Below are 22,617 nucleotides of genomic sequence, written 5' to 3'. Positions count from 1 at the left end.
ATAAGAGAGTTGCTTCTTCATGACAGTGGTAAGGACGGGTCGAAGTAATGTACAGAATCTACTTGGAAGGCTTCCTGGCACAGAGGAAGGGCCATGTACTTAGTTACAGCTATTATTATACTATATCTGGTTTTATAATCCAGTTAAATCTTGAGTCTAACTGATTTCATCTGTTAAAAAATTCTAAATATAAACTCTAAAATGGAAACTCTTAAACTTCATAGTTGTAGCTAATTAACACATAAAGCTCAACGAAGAAACACACAGTGGAGACCATTTAGCTGCAGACACCTGTGATACTTTCTGTCCTGCACAGACTCTAAGCTGTCACTACCTTCACTTCTGAAATCAAAGGCAAGCTAAGGAATAGAGCTTTACAGCTTGGCCTCGTCAGGTGCTCAGACCATGGCAGGGACAGTTTACTGTTCACATGTGCATTTTCAAAAAATAGTATTAAAACGAACACTGTACATATTTTGTTGTGTGTTTGACATCGTTAACAGAAAAGAAAAGGAAAAAAAAAACAGGAAAAAAACCCATGCATTTACAAACAAGGAGGCATTGTCTGAAAATTATTATTATTCTTTTTATGTTTAGGATTTAGTGACCAGTAAGGAGAAATAGCATTTTATTGGTGTAATCCCTTGATTGACTAAATTTGTTTTTTTAATAAGGAAGAAGAGCGTGTTCCATTTACCACCTGGGGAAAGTGTATACATATAACCCTTTGTGCAAGTGCTCTTTTTCTTGGTAAGAACCTACCACAGACTTTTAAAATCTAATGTGAAATGCTGAGAAAACTGAAAGTCAAGCTGGGAACTATGTAGTCTCATAGAGAAAACTTTTTCCAGAGAAAATCTGAGCCAACGCAGGGCGCCACTCTGGAGGTTCCACAGTCTCTTCTGCTCACAGTGCTTCCCCCAATTCTTTTCACCTCATTTGTTCAAATCAGATCAGTTTTTTAGGATTCTCCAGGGTCTGATTAAGAGACCAGATGGAGGCATTAAGATTTCTAAAATTTTCCAAGTGTAATAACCTAGGTAAAATGTCTAAGAATAGCCTAACAAAAGAATAGTAGGATCTATCAAAAAATAAAAGTAAACTACTGAAAGATATAAAAGATGCTTTAATCACATGATTCTAGATTAAAAGATCATATCTCCAAAATATCAGAAGTTATAAAATTCATTTGGGTTTATTGTGAATAAAATCATATTAGTAATATAATAATTAATAAGATAATGAGAGTTTTACTAGTTCAAGAATAGCCAGATTAGAAAGTAGGGCAGGAAGTCCAGATATGGGCTCTGATATCAATAATAATTTACTATAAGAGATGGAAGGCATTACAAATCAGGGAGATAAATAAAGGTTATTCAGTGAATGGAACACTTGTTAGCTACTTGGGGGGAAAAGAAAAGATTGAAATCATACAGTGAACCATATATTATGATAAATTCCAGAAACATTTAAAAAGTAACACAACTAGAAAAAAAACTAGAAATAAATATGGATGAGTATACAACCTCTAGATGAACAGTAAGTTTCAGAGGAAATTATACAAAGATTTCCATGCATCATAAGCATCCTAATTTTAAACAAAACACCAGAGGTTGTTATTTGTTTACAAATCCGACAAGGGGCTAATTCCTTCAATACATAGAGAGTTCAGATCACTTCAAATGTAACATCAAAATATCTCAGGAGCGTAGAAGGCAGAGAAGATGAACACACATTCACAAAGGAAAAAATAGATGTCACACTTCAATGGTAATTCACTCAGTGCACATCAAAATGAAATAGTTTTCCACCTCTCAAGTGACACAGCTCTGTTTATGAGGATGAAATGTCAGTGATCACCAATCCCATGCCTAGGTTACTGGATAATTTTTGTGAAGTATGGTTGATTTACAATGCTGTGTTAATTTCTGGTGTACTCCTCAAGCCTTCTTAGAAAGCAGTCTGACAGTTGATATCAAGAGTCAAAAATATTCATATGTTTTAATCCACTAATTCAGCTTTGAAAAACTTTAATCAGGAATTATTTCAAAATGACAGGGAAAATTCATTATGGATGCAAGTCACAGACATATATAAAATCTCAGCCAAAATATTCTTCCAACTATTCACAAAGTAGAATAGTATGCAACCATGAAAAAGTGTGTCCATGAAAATATTTTATGACATGTCAAAGTGTTATGCTTATGATAGATTTGAGAATAAAATTAATATATAAAATGATTTGTAATATACAAACAATGCACCGTTCTGAAGAAATTATGTCTATAGGTCAAAGCATTATTCTTATTTTTTTTTATTCATTTTCAGATTTGGAGTCTTTTGATTGTAGGTGACAAAATCAATCTCCAATGTGTTTAAACAACAACCAAAAAATGGGGATGCATGGGATTTATTGGTTCCTGTAAATGAAAACCTCAGGTCTGTGGTCTGGCTTCAGTCAAGGAGAGATACTCTAGCCCAGATGATGTCAAGGGCTACTTTTGTCCTGTCTTCATTCTGTGTCCAAAGATGTCTCAGCATGTTGCTTCTAGGCACGCAGCATCCCAGATCATCCATCCAAACCAAGACAGGTCTCTTTTGGCAGCTTCCTCTCTTAATAGAGGAAGCTTATGGTTCACATGGGCACCAGTAAGTATCTCCTCACATAATAGTGGCTCTTCCTGGGTTATTTGCCAATTCTCCAATCATGTGCGAGGCCAATACTATGAGGGGTATTATTTGTCTTAAACCAACTATATCTACTTCTGGTGCTTCAGAAAGAGTGGGTCAATCGAGGTTAAATCACAGGACTATAAACAAAATAGAGGTTACTTATCCTATAGCAAGTTCTGGGTCCTCTTCTAAGACTGGGGACAGATCCAGGACAGCAATTCTGTCCACTACTGAGTACTTTCAAATTTTCTTTAATGAACAAATGTTAAATTTATGATCAGAAAATGTGATAAATAAGAAGAAACTTGAGGAAGGAGAATGGAAAGCTTTCCTGTTTCTTAAGAAATAGTGAACCCATTAAGTGCTTGGAAGAAAAATGGAAATGTGTCAAGTTTGTAAAAGTTCTGAAATGAATTAGAATTGATTTTACAGACCATGTAGGAGACAGTGCTATACAGTTAGTGTGTCTTTGGGCTCTTTGAGTATTTCAGTACTTTCACTGAATAGTTGCTTGATTTGGGGCAAATTGCATCATCTCCACGTGGCTCTATTTCCTCATCTGTAAAAGATATAATATTACCTTCCCCACAGGGTGATTGTGAGGATTTTGAAAAATAGATGTGTGCTGAAGCAATAGTAAGCATTTAAGGATTCTTAACTATTATGTTTACTTCATATATAATTAAAAAATTATTATGCAGACTTCTAAAAATGCATACTATTTAAATTGCCTTTATGTGCTGTACAAGAGAGGAAGGCTTAATATACCTTCTATCATACATTTTTCTCAGCCTTAACTAATTTTCACATTTAATCACACACACACCAAAAAGTTATTCCTTTCACAAGCATGAAGATTTAACTGTGAAGAAAAGGATGATGAAAGAGAGTAGAGGAGAAAATAAAATGCTTTCTCTACAAACTGATGGCTTAAAAACTAATAAAAACACCTTTTTAAGACTTTGGTCACCATATTCGTAGCTAATACTTACGCAGAGTTTTTCACATGCCTGCGGTAAATGTTCCAAATTTTTTCACAATTAGTAAATAATTGATTCATCACAATAGTCCTATGAATTGCTATTGTTATTCCCCCATTATATGGGTGAGGAGATTGAAGCCCCTTGAGGTTAAGAAATTTGCACAAGGCCCCACAGCTAGCATCAGAGCTGGGATCCAGGTGCAGGAGTGTGGCTCCAGGAGGGGCTTGTAAACACTCCCTCTGCTCTCCCCTGCAGGTGCAAACCAGCCGCCCGCTGCTGTAAATAACATGATGTGGTTCACTTAGTCCTGAAATTCACATTCTTTGTAGCTTTCTCTCTGGGGCTGCCATCAGGAGCAGCCAGGGACACTGAGTACATGCTTCTGGACTATGACCAAGAAGGTAGATGGAAGGAAAACAGTTTAAAAATGGGATCTTTAATGCGCATTCTTCAGTGGCCAGAAAAAAACCTGCCTAGTGAGGAACTGAAACCCTATTAGCCACGTGCAAATTATGTTTCAGACACCCCCGCTGCCCTTGGGTCCACACAGTCAGAACTACAGTGGATCAGGGACATGAATCTTGTGCAAATGCAGGGAGTAGGAATACCTGCCATTTTAAGATCTCAAGGAGTATGAAAAGCATGTGAAGCTTTCATCAGCAGAGACCTGCTGTCACTTCCACTCTTTCCCTCAGGGCATGTCCACAGCTTCACTGGTTCTATTCAGAATGAAGACGACAGCTAGCACCTGCTGACCCCTGAATCAGTGATAGGTTCTCCCTTGAAAGGAAGCATATCCCCTTCATGGGTTACAACTAGTTCATAACCTAAGTAATTCTACAGATGTAGAAGGGATACTTTCATTGGTTCTGCTATCACAGACGTCCCTCCAAAAGAACATGCCACCAGTTACCCCATTTTCACCCATTAAAATATACTTAACAGGCTTCCTTCTTTAGTGCAGTTTTAGGTTTACAGAAAAATTCACAGAAAGTGGAGTTCCCATATATTCCCTATGCCCTGCACACAGCTGCTCCTGCTGCCAGCGTGTTACATTAGTGGATGCACTCATTCTTTTTGACATCTTCCATTCCTCCTCCACTAAAAATTAACATGCCTGATATTCACGTCTCTTATGGCATTTACGTGCGATTTATATCACTTCTCACGTTTATGTGAAGTTTACAACACATGCATGTTTTCTGTTTAAGCTGGATTGGGGGCAAGTTTTCTGTGTAAAAATACGATCATTAGTGAGTCTCATGCTGCTGGGTTTTTGGGTTGTCAGGTCCTGTTGACCATTGCTTCAGTTATTGGGATCATTGTCTACGGACTTTCAGTGTTCATTGTATTTTCTGCAAAACTTCCCAAGAACCTGAGTGGAACAGACCCAATCCAAAAGTACCTGACTGTGCAGGTGGGCCACGCCCATCACTGCTTCCCTCATCAGTTTTATCATCTTCATGACCCTGAACGCCATATATGAGAACGTGTCAGTCATGATGACTGACTCTGGTAAGCTCCTGCAGCTGAGATAATTTCTACACAAGTTTTAGAACCAGGTCAAAACAGAGACTATCTTTTAGGAACTTGAATTGCAGTACATTACAGTCTTTAGTTAACTTCAACTGCAAACCTATTTTCTCTAGCCTATATGAGAAGTGAATTAGCTCCATTTTTGCATTAGTAAAAGGGACAAAGGACGCTTTAGAATGTCCAAGCTCTGTGTAAATATGTCAGTGTTTAATAATAATTTCAATTACATTAGATAATGTACCCTATTGTTGAAAGTAAATAGTCTCTGTATTGCAAATAAGTGGAAGAGGGTCGTGGTTCCAGTGGCAGATTTGCTTGCGCGTTACGGAGAGGACAATTAATCACACTGTTATGTGTCTTCCCCCCATGCTGTTCCTGTTAGTGTAGCTCCATTCTCATCAGCTGCGGCTTCTATAATAAATATTTCTTCTCTCTGGCTTGTATCCCACCCAGCGGCTTAGCGGCCTAAGTTAAGTGCTTCCCACACGTTGCATGTGGCTGGGTGGTTCTCCCAGTGGTCTGCTCAGTGGTCATCTTCTGAAAATACTAAGACCAATTCAAATTCTGAACTAGGAGGATGATCGTTTTATGTTCCCCAAATGTTTCTAGCAAGTTGCCCCGTGTTTTGTTTGTCTTCTTCAATAGTCCTACCTTACTGCCGTTCAGGGAGACAAGAGAATTTTATTTAGCAGGATGTTGAGAAGTAGCTTTCTTTCAAATTACACCTGACAGAGGACAGTTCTTGACCATTGGATACTGTTGTGCTTATAAATTTTAAGGAACGGGTGACTTTTTTTTTTTTTTGCCTTGTGGGATATTGCGTTCTTAGTGGGAGAAACTCTTACAACATTGTGTACAGTTGGAAATAACATAGTGGATAAGTTAAGAAATTCAAAACAGCTGATATAAAACAGTGTGAATTGTGTACATATATATATATATATATATATATACACACACATACATATTTAGCGTGTTAACTCATGTGTCCGTGGCTTTGATTAGGGTTTCAAAGCCGTTCACAGATTTACAGACTTACCTTTTCTTTATTCTAGCTGCAGAGCTCCCAAGGACCAGACTGACTATGAGAATAACCCAGCCATGAAGGTGTTCTTGTTCCAGTTTGTCAACTACTACTCCTCGTGTTTCTACATCACATTCTTTAAGGGCAGATTTGTGACTTATCCGTGAGATCTGGTGTATTGGCTGTAAAAATACAGAAATGAAGAGGTGTGAATACAGGTTTGTGTTCTGACAGTCTAACCTGTTTCAGGTTTTCTCTTAGTTGCCCAAAGAAAAGTGTCTTTACTCTCTGATCCTTTGATTTTTTTAGGCATAAAATAATGACTTTATTTCATGTTAGAGCTATCTAAAATTTAAATGAGATTTTCTTTCTAATATTCCAGTGTGACCCAAGTGGCTGTCTCCTTGAACTGATGACACAGCTGACAATAATCATGGGAGGACAGTCCATCTGGAATAACATACAAGAGGTGTTGCTTCCGTGAGTACTCAGTCATGTGTTCTTGGGGTGAGAACGGCCCACCCACCCACATCATTTTCCTGCGTGGCCATCTCTAGAACAGGGGAGACTCTCTGCTTATTAAAGCTCTCCAGATAAGATGATCCAGCCAACAGTATAAACGTACCTGCTGTTTAATAATTATGTTTAAATGCCTTCCTTTTTATGTTTAACATAAATCCTCAAGTGCTATAGTCTCTGCTTATTAGCCCACCACTGGGGACTGACGGATCAGAGCCCATTGAGAGATGGCCCTTTTTGGGGCCATGAACTAAGTTTTCCCACAACTTCCTGCAAATTTCTCCTCCTTTTATATATGCATTTAAAAATCCATAACAGAAATTTGTTGAGTGCCTAGTATGTGCTAGTCACTGTATTTAATGTTGTATATATATGTATGTGTGCGTGTATCTGTGTACAATTTAATCACCCAAACAATCCTTATTCTTATCTTCCTTTTGCAAATGAAGATCCTGTGGCTTAAAGAGGGTAACTGATTTCCCCAAGCTCTCATTGCCAATAAGAGACCACTGTGGGACTCAGATGTAAGACCCTATCTCTCTGAATCCATGTTCTTCTAAGAACACAGACTCCCTTGGGGTCCTAAGGCACAGGGTTACATAATGTTTTAAGAGACACTTGTCTAAAATAATAACAACAGAAGTTTTGACTTAATGTTCTCTTCCTAAAAATGAGAAAAGCAGATGTTAGCAAAGGTCACACTGTCTTTTTGATTTTCACATAAGCCCAATCCCACATCAGAGTGGACAGTCCAGTGTTATCTGCAATTTCTGAACATTTCAAGGAGCTTACTGTATTCGCTTTGTGTTGCTGTTTTAACTAGTATCCCCAAATTTCATGGTAGTAGGAAGAAAAAAGAAAAAGTCTCCTCTAAACAACACAAATATAACCTTGTATTTTTCTTGAACGCAGAAGCCTGCTGAAGTCAAAGTGTTGGCACGTCTGTTTCTGAAGGCCCCAGTGGAACCTGTATCTTTGACTTCTGTGGCTTCCAGAGGCCACCTGCGTCTCTTGGCCTGTGACCACTTTTCTCTATCTCAAGGTCAGCATGGTTGTGTTCCTCTGACCCTGATCCTGTGGTCACATCTCCTCTCCTCTCCCCCCTCTTCTGCCTCCTTCTTCCTCCTTTAACGGCCCTGGTGATTACACTGGGCCCACATCTATAATCCAGATGGTCTCTCTTAGAGTCGACTGGTTAGCAACCTTAACCACATCTGCAAACATAGGCCCCCTTTCCCAGGGAATCTGACCTCTTCCAATGTTCTGGGGATAAGGACATAGACATATTGTGGCGGAACATTTTTCTGCCTACCACACTAAACTTTTTAAGATAATTTCTGGCTTTGAGTTTCTGTTCTCATGAAACTGTTGATCTCTCTTCTGTCTTGCCTTCCACACCAGCATTCTGTTCCTGGCCAACGTAACTGCAGAGCTCGCCCCTCTCTGTGGTGTCCCCCAAAACCACTTACACAAGCAGATCTTACTGTTGTTTGGAGCATGGGGGAGAAACTCAAACAACTTGAATTTTGAAATAATAAACCTCCATCATTTTAAAATCTTCCATGTCACGATAAAAAATTTATTTTTTTTACTTCGTTTTTTAATTTTTAAACTATTTTAAACTTTGTAACTTTTTTAAACTTTACTTTTTTTCTTATCATCCTTCATTGTAGGCTCCAGAAACCTGCTATTTTGCCCACCGCATCCAAGTTCCCTTTCATTGTTTCTCCTCCCTTCCCTAACCTTCCTTCTCTCTCCCTTATTACCAAGTTTCTGTCCATTCTCTTTATAGGGCAGTTAAATTAATTATTCTTTCTTTCTTTCTTTCTTCCTTCCTTCCTTCCTTCCTTCCTTCCTTCCTTCCTTCCTTCCTTCCTTCCTTCCTTCCTTTCTTTATTTCTTTCTCTCTTTCTTTCTTTCTTTCTTTCTTTCTTTCTTTCTTTCTTTCTTTCTTTCTTTCTTTCTTTCTTTCTTTCTATCTTTCTTTCTTTCTTTCTGTTTTTGCAGAGTGAACCCCTTTGCGTGTCAGTGTGTCCTTCCACATTTCTTCATAATGGCTTCAACTTTCAGCTTCAGTATGGATAACTGGGGTCTGTCTCGAAACAGGCATTTCCCTTGTCCCCCAGCTCACCACGCCCCTCAAGAAAAGATTCTGATCTTCGCTGTGAAATGAATCTTTTTTTCCCTACTGTGCAGTAGACAACCCTTGCCCTGAGCTCACAGTCAGATATTTCCAGAGAAGTAAAAGTAGGTCATGTGCAAATAATTGTCGGAGCCAGCCGAAAATCGATCACGTCCAGAAAACCTGTGCTGCAGGACTGAGAAAGAAAGACAAGACTAAAAGGTGGGGTTGAGAGGGTCTCACTCTAGCCCGCAAGACGCTAGGTCAAGAGTGGACGCCGAATTTATTTCCAGCAGTTAATTTATATGATTTTAACCCATTAGCTCATACATTCCTGCATGTAGGCAAAGGTATTGTTTTAAGGCACATTAACAACGTGTACTAAAATCATTAACTTGTATATTGTTACAGACATCATTATTGTTTACAGTTCTCGTAAAACTAAGATTAAGAGTTCCTGGAACCAAGATGATAAACTAAGGCATTGTTCCTCTAAGCTAACATCATGACTCCTGTGCTATTATCTCAGGTGATTGTTCTTCAGGCTAAGATTACTAACTTGCATGCCGATTGCATCTCTCCTTCCAAAGGTCCTTAGTGACTTGATAGCTCAGGATGTTCCTTCAGGCCTTAATGCATCTGGCACATTCCTCAAAGGGGTGGCGGGACAGAGATTGTCCATGAGAGATCAACCTCAGAGCCTGATTCCCTGCACTGTGGGAGTTTAGGTCCAACCTCTGTGCTCGGCAGTCCTCAGGTCATGAGTGGCCCCCCACAAATAATACTACTTTTCTCTGTGAAAAGAAATAGATCAGATAGAGGAAATACTTAACTCAGATTACTCAAAAGCATTTCCTGAAGGAAATAAGTAAATTATTGAACACTAAATTTTGTTGAATCTGGTTATCCGTGAGCTATTTTTACCAATCAAGAAGGATATATTTCCTAAACTGGTACTGAGCAATTCATGTGAAATGAAACTTGCTCACATGAACTAGTTTAAAGTAAAGGATGCATTATAGTATCTGTGGTCTGTTTATACCTTTGCTTAAGTAAGCACACTGTTCTAGGTTCCAGTGAGCTGAACTTTGCCTCCATGTATTTCTACTATGGGTTAAAATATTTAGGGAATTTATTTTGAATTATGATTCCCTTTTTTGAAAACCAGGAATTCTGAATTGTAGCCAAGTTCGAGGGTGGCTTCTTTTTTCCTCACTGCCTCTTCTCTTTGTATAAGTGCAGTTTCCTTCTTAGTTTTTCATATAAAATCCTAACATACCAAAGATCTATCAATTACTCTTGCTGCACCAAAACTATACACTTCCTCAAAAATACATAGGAAGGGAAAAGAAAACTTATCAAAATTAGCGACTATTTTCATGCTATTTAAATATGTCTAAAGGAACATAATGAAATGAATTTCACTATATCTCACCTGCCTCCACCCCCCAATCCCATGTGGGGTTCTTGAGTAGGATTCTGGGAGCAAAAGAAGAAGGAGAGTGATGCCGTGATCCAGGCTCCCTCTGGGGCCTCCCCAGCACTTGGATCTGCACCTGGTATAAAGTAGGTCTCAGTCCGAGCCAGCTGAGTGAGTGAGTGACTCACAGGCATCGAATGCGTAAAATCAGTGAATTAACAGCATTCTTTGTAGGACTCAGAGAATAAGCTGAGTGCCCTGTGGCCTTCCCAGCCTCACATACTATTTTGATGTTGGGGTCATTTCTGGGAATGTTATTCTGTACTGGACAAAAGGCTAGTACAATTCCAGGGTTAAGCAACTTTCCTAGGGAAATTTTATGATAAAATATTAAGAAAAATAGTTAAATGCCCAAAATGACATAGCATTGTCCTTTGGTGTTTAGATAATGTATGGCTGTAATTTTCTTACTTTATATGTTTTCTACATTTTCCACTGTGTGTATGCACTACTATATAATAAGAAAAAGCAAATGTTTAAAAGAGAACATCTCTCTTCTCCAGATATGATTTGGTTAGAGGATGAGTCAGATACATATAATAAGAGAATCTTAAATACATGTGTCCATAATTCACTCTTTAAATTCAGGAACAGGAAACTCAGGAATGAAATAGATTAAGAGAATCAAAGATACTTGTATTCAAGATTAGCAAGTAGGGGTGTCCTCAACAGAAATGGTGATAATCTATAATTCAGGGATTAAATGTGATAATGAAAGTACAAAGACAACATGAAGTAGAAAATGCCACGTGGCAAGCACAGAGTAAAGGGCAATTTACTATGATTATGCCAATATGTGTGATCAATTCCCAAGCAAATGATTATGTAACCCCTGCTAGAGGGAGAAAGCTTCCAGCCTTGGCTGGAGAGTGGGGAGGATCCAGTGTCTGTATTTTTTAAAATGTCAAAAGGTGCTTCTCATGTGCAAATTGATATCCCTGCACGAGAACCTTAAACCAACAGAAAACCCAAAGACCGTTGACAATGATGGGTAGACGACAGCCCAAGCTTTTCTGCCACAGATGAGTGGTTCCACTCAGGAAGACTGAGCAAGAGGCTCAGGGTCTTAGCTAAGGACAAGCAAGTCGGGACTTCTAATATGACCTAATGCCATTGACGGGGGAGGGCAGTTCAGCACAAGAAGGGAGCGCCAGGTGAGTTAACATGGAAGTTTCATTCTGGATCCAAACTGTGATGGATTTGGGTCCCGGAGGGTAAAAGCCCTTCTTCCCTGGGGCATGGACCGGATTCCACAAGAGGCTGAGACAGGAAGTATGAGGCAGAGAAAAATTCCCGCAGGAGAATCCCGAGTCTGGGTGCCAGGGAGGGTGATGGACGAGTGTGGTCCCAGCGCCACCCGCACCGCAGGGCCCCGAGTGGCTGTGGAGTTGCGCGCCCCCGGCCGGACCTCAGACCTGCCTGCAGTGCTCTGGGCTGCGGCCTGGGGAGCGGCTTTAGCAGCAGGCTGGCCGCATTATTCTCGTAGGTGCCGCAGTGACCCCCAACCCTGTGGCCACGGTGATCCCAAGCCAAGGGTCTAAGTGACTTCAACCCTATTTACAGGTGACCACAGCCGGTTAGCCTGTGCTGCTCAAAAGGAAGATCCCACATGGGGTTTTGCTGTGTCAGGGGGGTTGCTGATACCTGGCATGCTTTGAATCGTTTCATCCTGACAGCACCCTGGGCAGTGGAAGTTTCATCTCTTAATTTTATTTCAACTTTTTCTGTTGAAAGTATAGTTGGTTTACAATATTGTGTTAATTCTTGGTGTACAGCATAGTGATATATATATATATATATATTCCTTGTCATATACTTTTCCACTATAGGGTATTAAAAGTTATTGAGTGTAGTCTTGTTGTTTCAAACAAAAATTACTAAACAAAGTAACAAAGTAAGCAGACTAAACCTAGCCATGTATATGACACAGCTGAGTATATCTCAGGATTTAAATGTGGTTTTGATCTCCAGGATCTCTTTATCAACTTTTCATATGTAAAGTGCCTATGGAACACTTCTCAGAAAAATGTTTTAAAAGCATAAGGTTTAGAGAATAAAGAAGGAAGATAATTATACTGAAAAGCAGATATCAAAAATATAGAAATGGGCATTTGTGATACAGTAATATCTGAAATATTGTAAGAACGTGTTGAATAAGAGGATCCAGTGGTGGGTCTACTAACTGCAACATTCTGCCATAGCAGTGAGTGTAAATCATCTTCTGAGATCTGCAACAATTGCATTTTGAATGTAAATAAAGTTAACTAACAAATAAGCCATGAACTGTGGAATCAGATTCAGAGTTATCTCGAGTCCCTATCCCCAGCACTTCCCAGAGCTCCCTGCTGTTCCCCTAATGTCATTGAAAGAAGTGGGGAAAGTTTGTGAAGCGAAGGGCATGTTCCATTGCAAAGAAATCTCAAAGCACACCTGGGAGCATGGCCAGTGAAAGGTTAATGCTGAGATTAGAGGCTGTGGGAAACCAAGCAGAGGCAGCTCTTTACAAGTCACATCATATGCTCTGTGTGTGTCTACGTGTGTATGCATACAGACGTGTGGGCATGTATGATGTATACACCTGCCTTTCGTGAGAAGCTGCCTCACTGTCCAAATTTGAAATCCATCCAAACGTGCAGTGCAGTCAGCTGAAGCTCAGCCAGACGCTAAGTTGTCTGTTGTTGCTCTGTCTCTTCTGTTGAACTCCACGAGTAAACCACGCGCCAGCTGTTGCTTTCAGGGACAACAGCTCTGTAGGCTACAGGTCCATACCTTGTTTCACTGCCAACTCTGATTTCCTTTCAGGACAAATTGCCACTTGAAAAAGGGGGAAGCATTCCTTTGTCCCACAAGCCTCTGAGTGAGGAAAAAACATAACCTTAGAGACAGCTCTGTGGGACAGCATTCAGAAGGGGGCAGAGCACTGGGCTGCGAGTCAAGGCTGTGTTTCTTTCAAGCTCTGCACTGAATTTGAGGTGACATATCACTTCTTTGTCCCTTGATTTGTTCAGCTTATATTAGGGTTTTGGACCTGTTCTATCCAACGTTAGAGTATCACTTTTTTGCTCGGTGACCCTCCAGGGCTCCGCAATTCCTTCAAAGGGAAAAATGCCCACATCCTCATGGCAGCCTCTAAGGCTCCACCCCCAAAACCACCACTTATTTCCTATTCACTGTGGCCCCCACCAGTCTCCATGCTGTCTGTCCAGCTTGAGGGACCTCCAGGCCTATGATCACTGTTCCCTCTGCCCCTCCTCTGCCCACCCCTTTGCTTCCGTCTTTGCCTTATTCAAAGGTCACTGTCCCATCCCCACTCCTCCCTAGCACACATTCCTCGCCCTCCTTTATTTTCCTCCACAGCACTTATCACCAGCTCACAGACCCTGTATTACTTTCTTTTAATTATTTTCTCTGACGATTTTCAGACTGGAAAGGCCATGGTGGATAATAACAGAGAAATGGGGGTAAAAAAGACAAATGAGGGACGGCATCTTCTAAAAGCTAAAATGCCCACCTGAAAAGGAGGTAGGAGATAAAGTAGTAATAGTCGTTACAATTTTGGTAAAACCAAGGCACGTAGTCAGGACTAGTTTTCACAATATTTGAGGGTAGGGAGGCAGCAATAAAAAGAAATTTATCCTGAAAACAAGAAATTAAATCCTTGGGACGATGATGTGTTCAGCTTGAGATGTCAGGAATACTTTTATGACCTTGGTCTGATAATATCCTGCCTTATTATTTGATCTGTTTGACAGCTGGGTCATGAATCTAATGGTGCCACAGTTTCGGGAGCAGAACAGACCACCCCACGATGGGAACGGTACAACCATCTGTATCCCATGGGCAAACTGGCGTTACTTTATGAATACCCTGAAATGAGTAAGTCATCAGTGGAGATTTCTGTGCTGTCGGTTATACTAGAATATGCTTTGGGTCTCAGAAGCATCGGTTACCGAGCCAAACAATGACCTAGCATACCGACACGGAGCCCACTTTTCTCCATTAGATGCAATTATGCAGTCAGGCTTTCAAATAGGGTGCCTGTGTGTATCTTTGTCAATATTTATGTTGTACAAAGCTGAATGTTTACTGCCAAGGAATGAAATGGAATACTCATTCAGATACGTCTCCAACATTGATTCTCAAATCCTTCTGGTCATGTCGTCTAAGGATGAACTCAGAACCGTTACTAGTATGACTCAGCTCGGGCTGTAGCCCTTGTGGCACAGCTGTTGGCTGATATCCTTCTAAACAGAGTCATGTGAGCCAGCCAGCCGGTGCAGAAAGCCCGCAAGAGCATCCTGCCTCATGGCAGCAAGGTTCACATGGTCACCCCTTCCACATCTCACACCTACCTTTGATATTGTTCCTATTTCTTCTGGCCGATGGTTTCTGCCTGATTCCTTGAGTGACCTCATGGCACATCACTGGCTTGAATTCAGAATGAATTTGCTGATCTGGAGTATCGGTAGAACACAGATCTCCTCCTTCTCCAATGTCTTTGTCCATTTCTGTACATTTGCTTGGGCTCTGTTTCTCTTTGGTTGAACTTGGTTTTGAGCTCTCAGTTGCCTTTTAATTGTTGCATCTCAAAATAGATTTCCATAGGAAACGTTATCTTTTCTATTATGCATGGCGCACTTTTATCTGCTAGAAGGCTGATGATGTGCACGTTTTGTATCTGAGCCCTTTCAGCTCACCACTGCCTTGAAGTAGTTTTATTTTTTTTTTAAGCATAGGAGACAGGAAAAGATTTTTGTTAATAGGCTTCGCATTTATGCTTGCAGATTCATGTCTGCAAAGGCACCACTTTGTGCTTCCTGTTTATAAGTCTACAGATAGAGGGAGTTTTCTTTTTCCTAAATTACATTCTATATATAAAATAATTGCTTTTAAAAATATACATTATACATAGAAACACATCTGGTTCCCTCGGTGAATGAAAGGTCACCTTGTGGCATCTTCAGTCAGCTATGCTTTGTGATCTGGTGTCTGATTTGAGTTTCATCTTTGCTTTTGTTGTGTTTAGTGACCAGGTGCCATTAAGGGTGCAGCTTCTGTCCCTGCTGTAGAAATTATGTTCGTTTATTCTTCTTATTTTCAAAAGGACTTTAAGCCAATGACCTGTTAATCCAAAATGAGTCATAATGGTAAATATGTCTTATTGGGGCTATTATCAGCATTAATAATAACAACAACATTCTGGGGGCAGCATATCATTTGGTATTTTAACACACACAAAAAAAGCCTTGGAAAAAAGTTATTGTTCTACTTAAGTCAAATAAAGTTCATGAAAGGAAAAGTTGTATGCTTTTGGGAAAAATTGATAGGGCTTTTAGAACTTTATAGTCTAATTAAAATACAAATTAAATAATTCAGCCTAACTCTACCCTACAAAACAGGGTGGAGTAACAGCTATTCTAGAGAGATTGTTCAGATTTATTCGTTTTCGTATTATCTAAAAAATCCCTGACTAATTAGATAATTCAATCCATTTCTGAAAGTAGGCCGTCTGTTATTCTGTATTCAATGCTGGAGTGAAACTTATTTTGGGTTCTTTTCGTTCATGGGAGATAGAATTTCCTAGTGCTTTTGAAATATTTTTGTTCTTCTAAAATAAAGTGCCTTTGGTGGTGATCTCCTGACCTCAGTTTCCTCCTCCCAGTTTTCCTCGTGATCATTAATGACACCCCACCTGCCTTTTTAGTTACGCCTCTTAGCTGCTGAAGGGGAATAGCTTGTGACAGATGACCCTGGAGCCCTTTACCTGTGCTTCGTTAGGCCTCGCTCTCAGCCACCAACACTAGTCTCCTTCGCCTGAAGTACTTTTATCTGTTTTTCTGCCAGGAAGGACACTTGCCATGCCTTGGCAGGGACCCCTCCACTTTTTAGAGATTTTCTACTCTCCTTTCTAGGCATGAATTGCACTTGATTCTTGTCTTGATGGTGCGTGATCGTGTCCGTGTGCATTGTGCTCCCTGGCTGCACTGATCCTGTCAGAGGCAGTAGTCAGGCTTTTCATCTTCCCGTCCATGTCTGGAGCACCACAGCCTGGACCCTGGTTCTCATACGTGTTTAAGTGACTTGAGCTTGGATTTTCAGCACACTCACATAAAACTGTTAGATGAGGTGGCGGTAACATTGCCCCCAATGCCCCCACAAGGTTCTATATGACATATGGTTTTCTCTGAGTGAAATTTCTCTTTTATTTGTTTTATTGAATTCCCCACTGTCCTTTGAGATTATTAGAGTAACTCTGAGTTGTTTACCACAATAGCTCTCCCCCCACCAGCGAATGATCCTGCTGCCTGAGAACTCAGACATGGGACATAAGAGAAATAATCTATCAGTCTTAAAATCTGGAAGCCATAAGATACCGTTTTGTACTTAGAGCACCCACAGCACAAACACCAGTCTCTCAAGAATTTGACGCTGCCTTCCCAGAGGGCGGGTGCCATAAGTGAAATGCTGTGAGGGATGAAGTGAGAGCTCTTCGTCTCTGGTACTGCCTTTTCCACCCTTGCTGTGTTAACTTGATCTTCCCTTCATATATTATGTTCTCCATTTAATTTACTGCATTTAATATCAGTTGCTCTTCAACATCTCCTTTCACCCGCCCCCTCCATTCCCTCTCTCTCCAGTGCTATCTCACCCACGCCTTCCTGCACTCTCCAGGACCAGGCCTGTCTCCCCCACACCCTCACCTCTGTTCCGTCTGCCCAACACCTGCACTGACATTTCCTTAACTCCGAAGAATGAACTTTCCAAAATGGCAGCTGAGTAACTGGGGGGAATTGTAGACCTCTCATCTCTTTACTGATTCATTTATTTACCCAACCAACAGACATTGAGCACTGCTATGCCAAACACTGTATCAACTGCTGGGGAGACCAAGACAGGTAAGACGTGGTGTCTGCACTCCCCAGGCCAGGCGAGGCATGGCGAGTAGTTGATGGATTGCTAAACAGGTGAACACAAATTGGACTTCCTAGAGCTGGAAATATTTGAACTGAATCCTGAAAGGTGAAAGGAATTTAGCTCTCTATTTTGTGGTAGAGGGAGTGGACACTTCATGCAGAGAGGAAGAGACATATAAGAGTACATGGCATGAAGCGGCTTGGCCAGACTGAAGAACAACAAGTAGGGCTAGAACAAAGGATCCATAGGTGGGAATATCAGGTGCAGAAGGCCTCTGTCACAATGGGCCTTGTGTGCTTATACTTCAATGTATCCTTAAGGAAACAGGGATATATTGGAATATTTGTAAGTAAGAAAATTGCATAATGTTTATGTTGCAGAATATCTGGTTATTCTGGAAGCAGAGTGGAAGATACTATTTTTTGGGGGAGGCCCATATTTTGGGGGGAAAGGATTTTTCGGGGACCACCCCAGGTAACCCAGACAACAAGTGGCACACGCCTGCAGAGAGGCCTTGGGCAGAAGGAGAGAGACATGGGCGGCAGAAGTGGTGACTGCTGCAGGGGGGACTGCAGGGCTGGGGCGGCAGGCCACAGAGATGCTAGGGTGACTTTCCAGTGACCCATCCGTGGAGCGGATCTGCAGGGGGAGTGTAAGGGGAGGAGCTGGTTTCGAGGAGATGGTTCTGTGTGTGGCATTTTCAGTGCGAAGTGTCTACAGGACATCTGAGGGGTGATGTCCATTGTTAAGCTGGATTCACCAGTCAGGAACTCAGAGGAGCTGTGGGTGAGGCCGTGGGGGCGATTCAGTCCTGCCCGGCAGAGGACTGAAGACGAGGCCCTGGGGAAAGTGCCATGTACATGGCAAATGGGAGGAGAGAAATCCACCAAGAGAGAGAAGAATAGCAGAGCAGTTGAGAGAAAACTAGATGAGGCAACACAGAGAAGGCTGTAACCTTGCTAAAGAGTGATTTGAACACTGACTAAAAGGAGTATAGTGAGAAAGAGTGGTGTGTGGGGCAAAAAAACAAGGGCTAAAGCCCACCTTTAATTGTCTAAACTGAGGAAAAGGTGGAGGAGGACTACACTTAGGTAGCCTTTATAAAACAGATCTGTTTGTATCTGAGTATGTGCATATGTGCACACACACCTTTCTGCCTGGGCTTTTAAAATTTATTTAAGTAAAACAAAAATTAAGGGGGGAAAATATTCCACTGAGAGGAAAATATTTGTCCATGGCAAAAGCTACCTGGTAATCAAATAAACAGGAGCTGAAAATGCCCTCTGGTTTGAAACACGCAGCCACCGGCAGTGCAACTCCTGTCTCAGTGCCGCGGTGAGGGCCGTGGGGGATGCAGGGCTCTGAGCCCTGGAGGAGTCATCAGCGCAGGCACTTCTCCAAGAAACTGGACTTTAAATGGAAGAAGAGAGTATAGAAAGTATCAGAGAGCAATACAGGGCCGTGAGAGAGGGTTGGGCGAGGGTCAGTTTTGTTTTACAGGGGGCGTTTCTGGCCTTGCTGAGTTGCTAGGCCTTTGCTCTTGTTGGTCTTTGTTCCAAAAGCTTTTTAGAAAGTTCTTCTCGCTTGAATATCTGAATAGATTAAATCATGTTGGGTTATTTCTAGTGTTTTATTTTTTAATTAAAAAATTATCTGGAATTTATTTTAATGTCAAAAGTGAGGACAATGTACCAGGCCTTCTAATGATTTAGCAAATTACACCAGTACTTGAATCCACTGATTTTAAGTGTCAGTTTTATAATATTACTAAAATCTCTTAAATATCCACGTCTATTCTTGAAATGTATTCTATTTCATTCATACTCTCAGTGCACTATTTCTATACTGTTTCCATGACCATAGATTAATATCTCCTACAGTTGGTCCTATTTTATCCTTTTCCAGAATGTCCCTAATACTACAATTTCAAACATCCCTCCTCATTATTTTATTTGTACATTTGTGTATATTTCTGGAAGAAATTTAGGATCACCTTTCAGAATTTTTTCTTAAATCCATTCGGGATTATTAACTAAATTTGCATTCAGATACTAGATTGATTTTGGAGAAAAAATGTTTTATGTTCCCCAAATTTGAATCTGTCAACTGAAGAGGGTGGTGCATTCTACTGTTCATTCAATCATCATTTTTTTCTTTTTTAAAGTCATTTATCAGAATCATTTTAACATTTTTCATTAATTTATTTCTGAATAGCCTGTGCCTTTGTTGTCATTATAAATGATATCTTTTCTGGATTTGAACTGGGATGATTGCTAATGAAGTCTTAATTTCTAATTTCTCTTGAATAAGAAGGGGATCTGACAGTGTGGGGGCTCTCTTTCCAATATGGTGACTGTGAGCAGTGCTTTTCATTAGGATGTCCACTTGCCAATTTGCCAGTGGCTGCACCCACTCCCCACATTTCTGCTACTAACCTGCCCCCTGTAGGCAGATGAGTTCATGTAGGGTTAGGTGGGTTTTGGACACAGATACTGACATCACTGCTGCCACGTTGCTGACACTCTGGCATCACTAACTCTGGTTCTTGCTCTCTGACCTCCCTGAATATGACAGCTCCTTTTGGGCTGTGGACATGAGGCATCTTTCCAGCACTGTCGGCTTTTCTGCAACACACCCCTGCCTCTCAGGTCAGAAGCAAATGTCAGCTCCTCCTACCCATCCACCCCATCCACGGTCTTGCCGTTCCTGGCCAGAGTGGTCCCTATCCCTTGACTGAGCAGTAACACTAAAGGGACTACAAACTTGCCTCTCATCCACTGTCTTAGTTACATACCTGTGCTAGTTTAATTAAAAGTCTGTCAGTTAGGGTCTAAAAGTCTTATAGATCTCTGGCCTTATCATTTCTAACTGCTCCCCCACCCCATGGAAGAGCTTATGCAGATCTCTGCTGCCCCATCTGTAGCAATGCCCTGTAAACTACAGACAGAGAGAAAAGAACTTCTAAGCCACCACCATAGCTTTGACTTCCTGTGACCACACAGACCATAGAAATATCAAGATAAAAATTCATGCAGAAGGATATTTTGCTTTGGAAGACACTTTAATTGCATACCTTTCTGTGACTTGTAATAACTTCATAGACACTCTGAATGTGCTGCACTCACCTTCCCAGACTCAAGGGAGCTTGCTCACTTGCCTGTTTTCAGTGCATTTCCTCCAACATTCTCTATGCAGAGCTTTCCCAAAAGTACATTCCTTATTCCTATTTAAATTCTTATATACAACCACAATATTCTTTTTCTTAATCCTCAATGACAAATCATCTTCCAAGATTGTATTATTTCAACACTGAGAGTGAATAATATGCTTCAAGATTCCCAAGTTTATTACGAGCAAACAACTATGGTTGGTTGAAGATTTTTAAGTATGTTATTCCTACTAAGGGTATATACGTGAAAGAAACAGGTTGTAATGAGTCTTCTTCCGAGAGATTTTTTATTTGCCTTTTGTTTGGATTCTTTCACTGTTGAACATTATTATTACCATGAATGTCTTTTCTCTTTGGGATTTAGTTCACCATTTGCCCCTCTCTCTTTACTGGAGTAGAGGAATTGTTGTTGTCCTTCCATCCATCCACCACTCCATGTTGTGTGTCCATTCCTTCAACAGGTATTCAGTTTGGGTTCACCACCTTATCTGTGGCCTCTTTCCATTGGCCCCTCTGTTGGCTCTGGAGAACAATATATTGCAAATCAGAGTGGGTATGTGGAAACTTGACTACCCAGTATAGACGCATGGTGCCAGAAAAAGCCCAGGACATCACAGCGTGGCAGCCCACCATACAAGGAACAGCAATTCTGGCTGTGGTGGACCAATGTGAGTAAAATGGCTTCATGGGCTGAAGACTTTGAAAAGTCCAAACGTGTATTGGCATTGCTTCCTAAGGAATCCAGTGTTGGGTATTGTTTAATATGAGAGGGAGATGCTAACACTATCATCGTTATAAACAACATATTTGTTGTAAATGTAATTGTTATTATTTTAATATATTTTCTTTATAATTATTATTTGTGACTTACAAGAGATCTTACAGAGGCAGTTGTTAAGAAGCATGGCCATTATACTGTTGCTGAAGTGTTAATTCAGTAGAAGCATGATAATAATATTAATAAGTATTCACTCGTTTGATCCTCACATGGCTCTAAAGGTTACCCAGCAGTGCTTGTATAATGGAGATAGAAATCCATCCGTTTAAGAGTTTGTAGAAACTAAAATAAGAGCAGTCATTCCACCGTATTTTACCATATATTCCAGACTATCAGTTTAAAGTAGGAACTACCTGATGAGGCCATACAAACCCTTTGTGCATCCCCAAACATTAATTACATTCCTGGACCCCTGGGGCAGAAGTTCTTCCAGAAGGTGGTCCCATCTCTCCTCCCCACCGCACTCTTGGCCTTTGCTACCCACTGTTGGTCATTAGCTAAGCATCCTCATGTCCTGCATGTGTCTGAGCTGTGAGGAAACAGAACTCAGCTGTTTACAAACTGTAATGACTATGACCAGTCTGAACAGCCTCTCTCCTTCCCTGCCCACACCTCCACAGGGCAACGGGGGGCTCACAACCACAGCGATTCCCATGCCAGCCCATCAGGGAACCTTCTTCCCTAGAAATATTCTTACAACCAGGGCTGTTTCCTCGCTTACTTCACTGCCAGTTTCACTCCCAGGTTACAGTCCCCAACAAAAGGCTATCCCAGTTTGAATAACTTAATCAAGTCATATTTACGCTAAGTCCCTGGCACTTTCCCATGAGCACTCATAGAAACAGAACAGGGCCTGGAAGTGGCTGTGGGCCAGGTTCCTGGGTGAGGGGACTTGCTGGGCCCTTCAGGTTCTGTAGTCTGGCCCGAGCTTAGCTCCCAGCACGGCGTCTTCCCATCTGCATGATTTCGGGCAAGGCTTCAACACTTCAGAGCTTCATTTTATCCCTGCTTCATTTTGTAAGACTGTTATGCAGCAAAAAGTGTGCTTAGGGAACTCAGTGAGTCAATGAATGGATGTCACATAAGATGGTCCTCAGGGAAAGGGAATGTTAGTTATCTTCATTATTCACCATTGATAAAATTGGCTTCACAGACTTGGCCAGGTATCACAGCTACAGGCACAAGAATTTGACAATGTGTCACTGTGGATCATAGTCACTATTTTACACAGTAAAACAGCTGTCTGAGACCACCCAGCTGTCAGCCCACCAGACTCCCCACCCCAAGAGCCCTGAATTTATCTGATTTGCTTGCTACCATTACTTTTTGGAGAAAGTTGGCAAATCACACACAGTCAGTGAATGCTAGGTTATGTCCATTCCCATTCACTCAAGTTGCCCCATTTTCAGTATCCACTG

At 41.0% G+C, this 22,617-nt stretch overlaps 1 long non-coding RNA gene across 1 annotated transcript; it reads left to right on the top strand.

Annotated features, from left to right (window-relative positions):
* The first annotated feature begins 2,397 nt into the window (after positions 1 to 2,397).
* Positions 2,398 to 21,156, top strand: LOC140693154 (uncharacterized). Its single transcript, XR_012068862.1, has 6 exons — positions 2,398 to 2,649; positions 6,248 to 6,422; positions 6,599 to 6,696; positions 7,648 to 7,777; positions 14,090 to 14,213; positions 20,883 to 21,156. It is a non-coding gene; the product is annotated as an uncharacterized lncRNA (long non-coding RNA).
* Positions 21,157 to 22,617: the final 1,461 nt, after the last annotated feature.

This window comes from Vicugna pacos, unplaced genomic scaffold (assembly GCF_048564905.1).
Source record: "Vicugna pacos unplaced genomic scaffold, VicPac4 scaffold_19, whole genome shotgun sequence".
Lineage (NCBI taxonomy): Eukaryota > Metazoa > Chordata > Mammalia > Artiodactyla > Camelidae > Vicugna > Vicugna pacos.
This window is presented reverse-complemented; position numbering and strand designations above follow the sequence as displayed.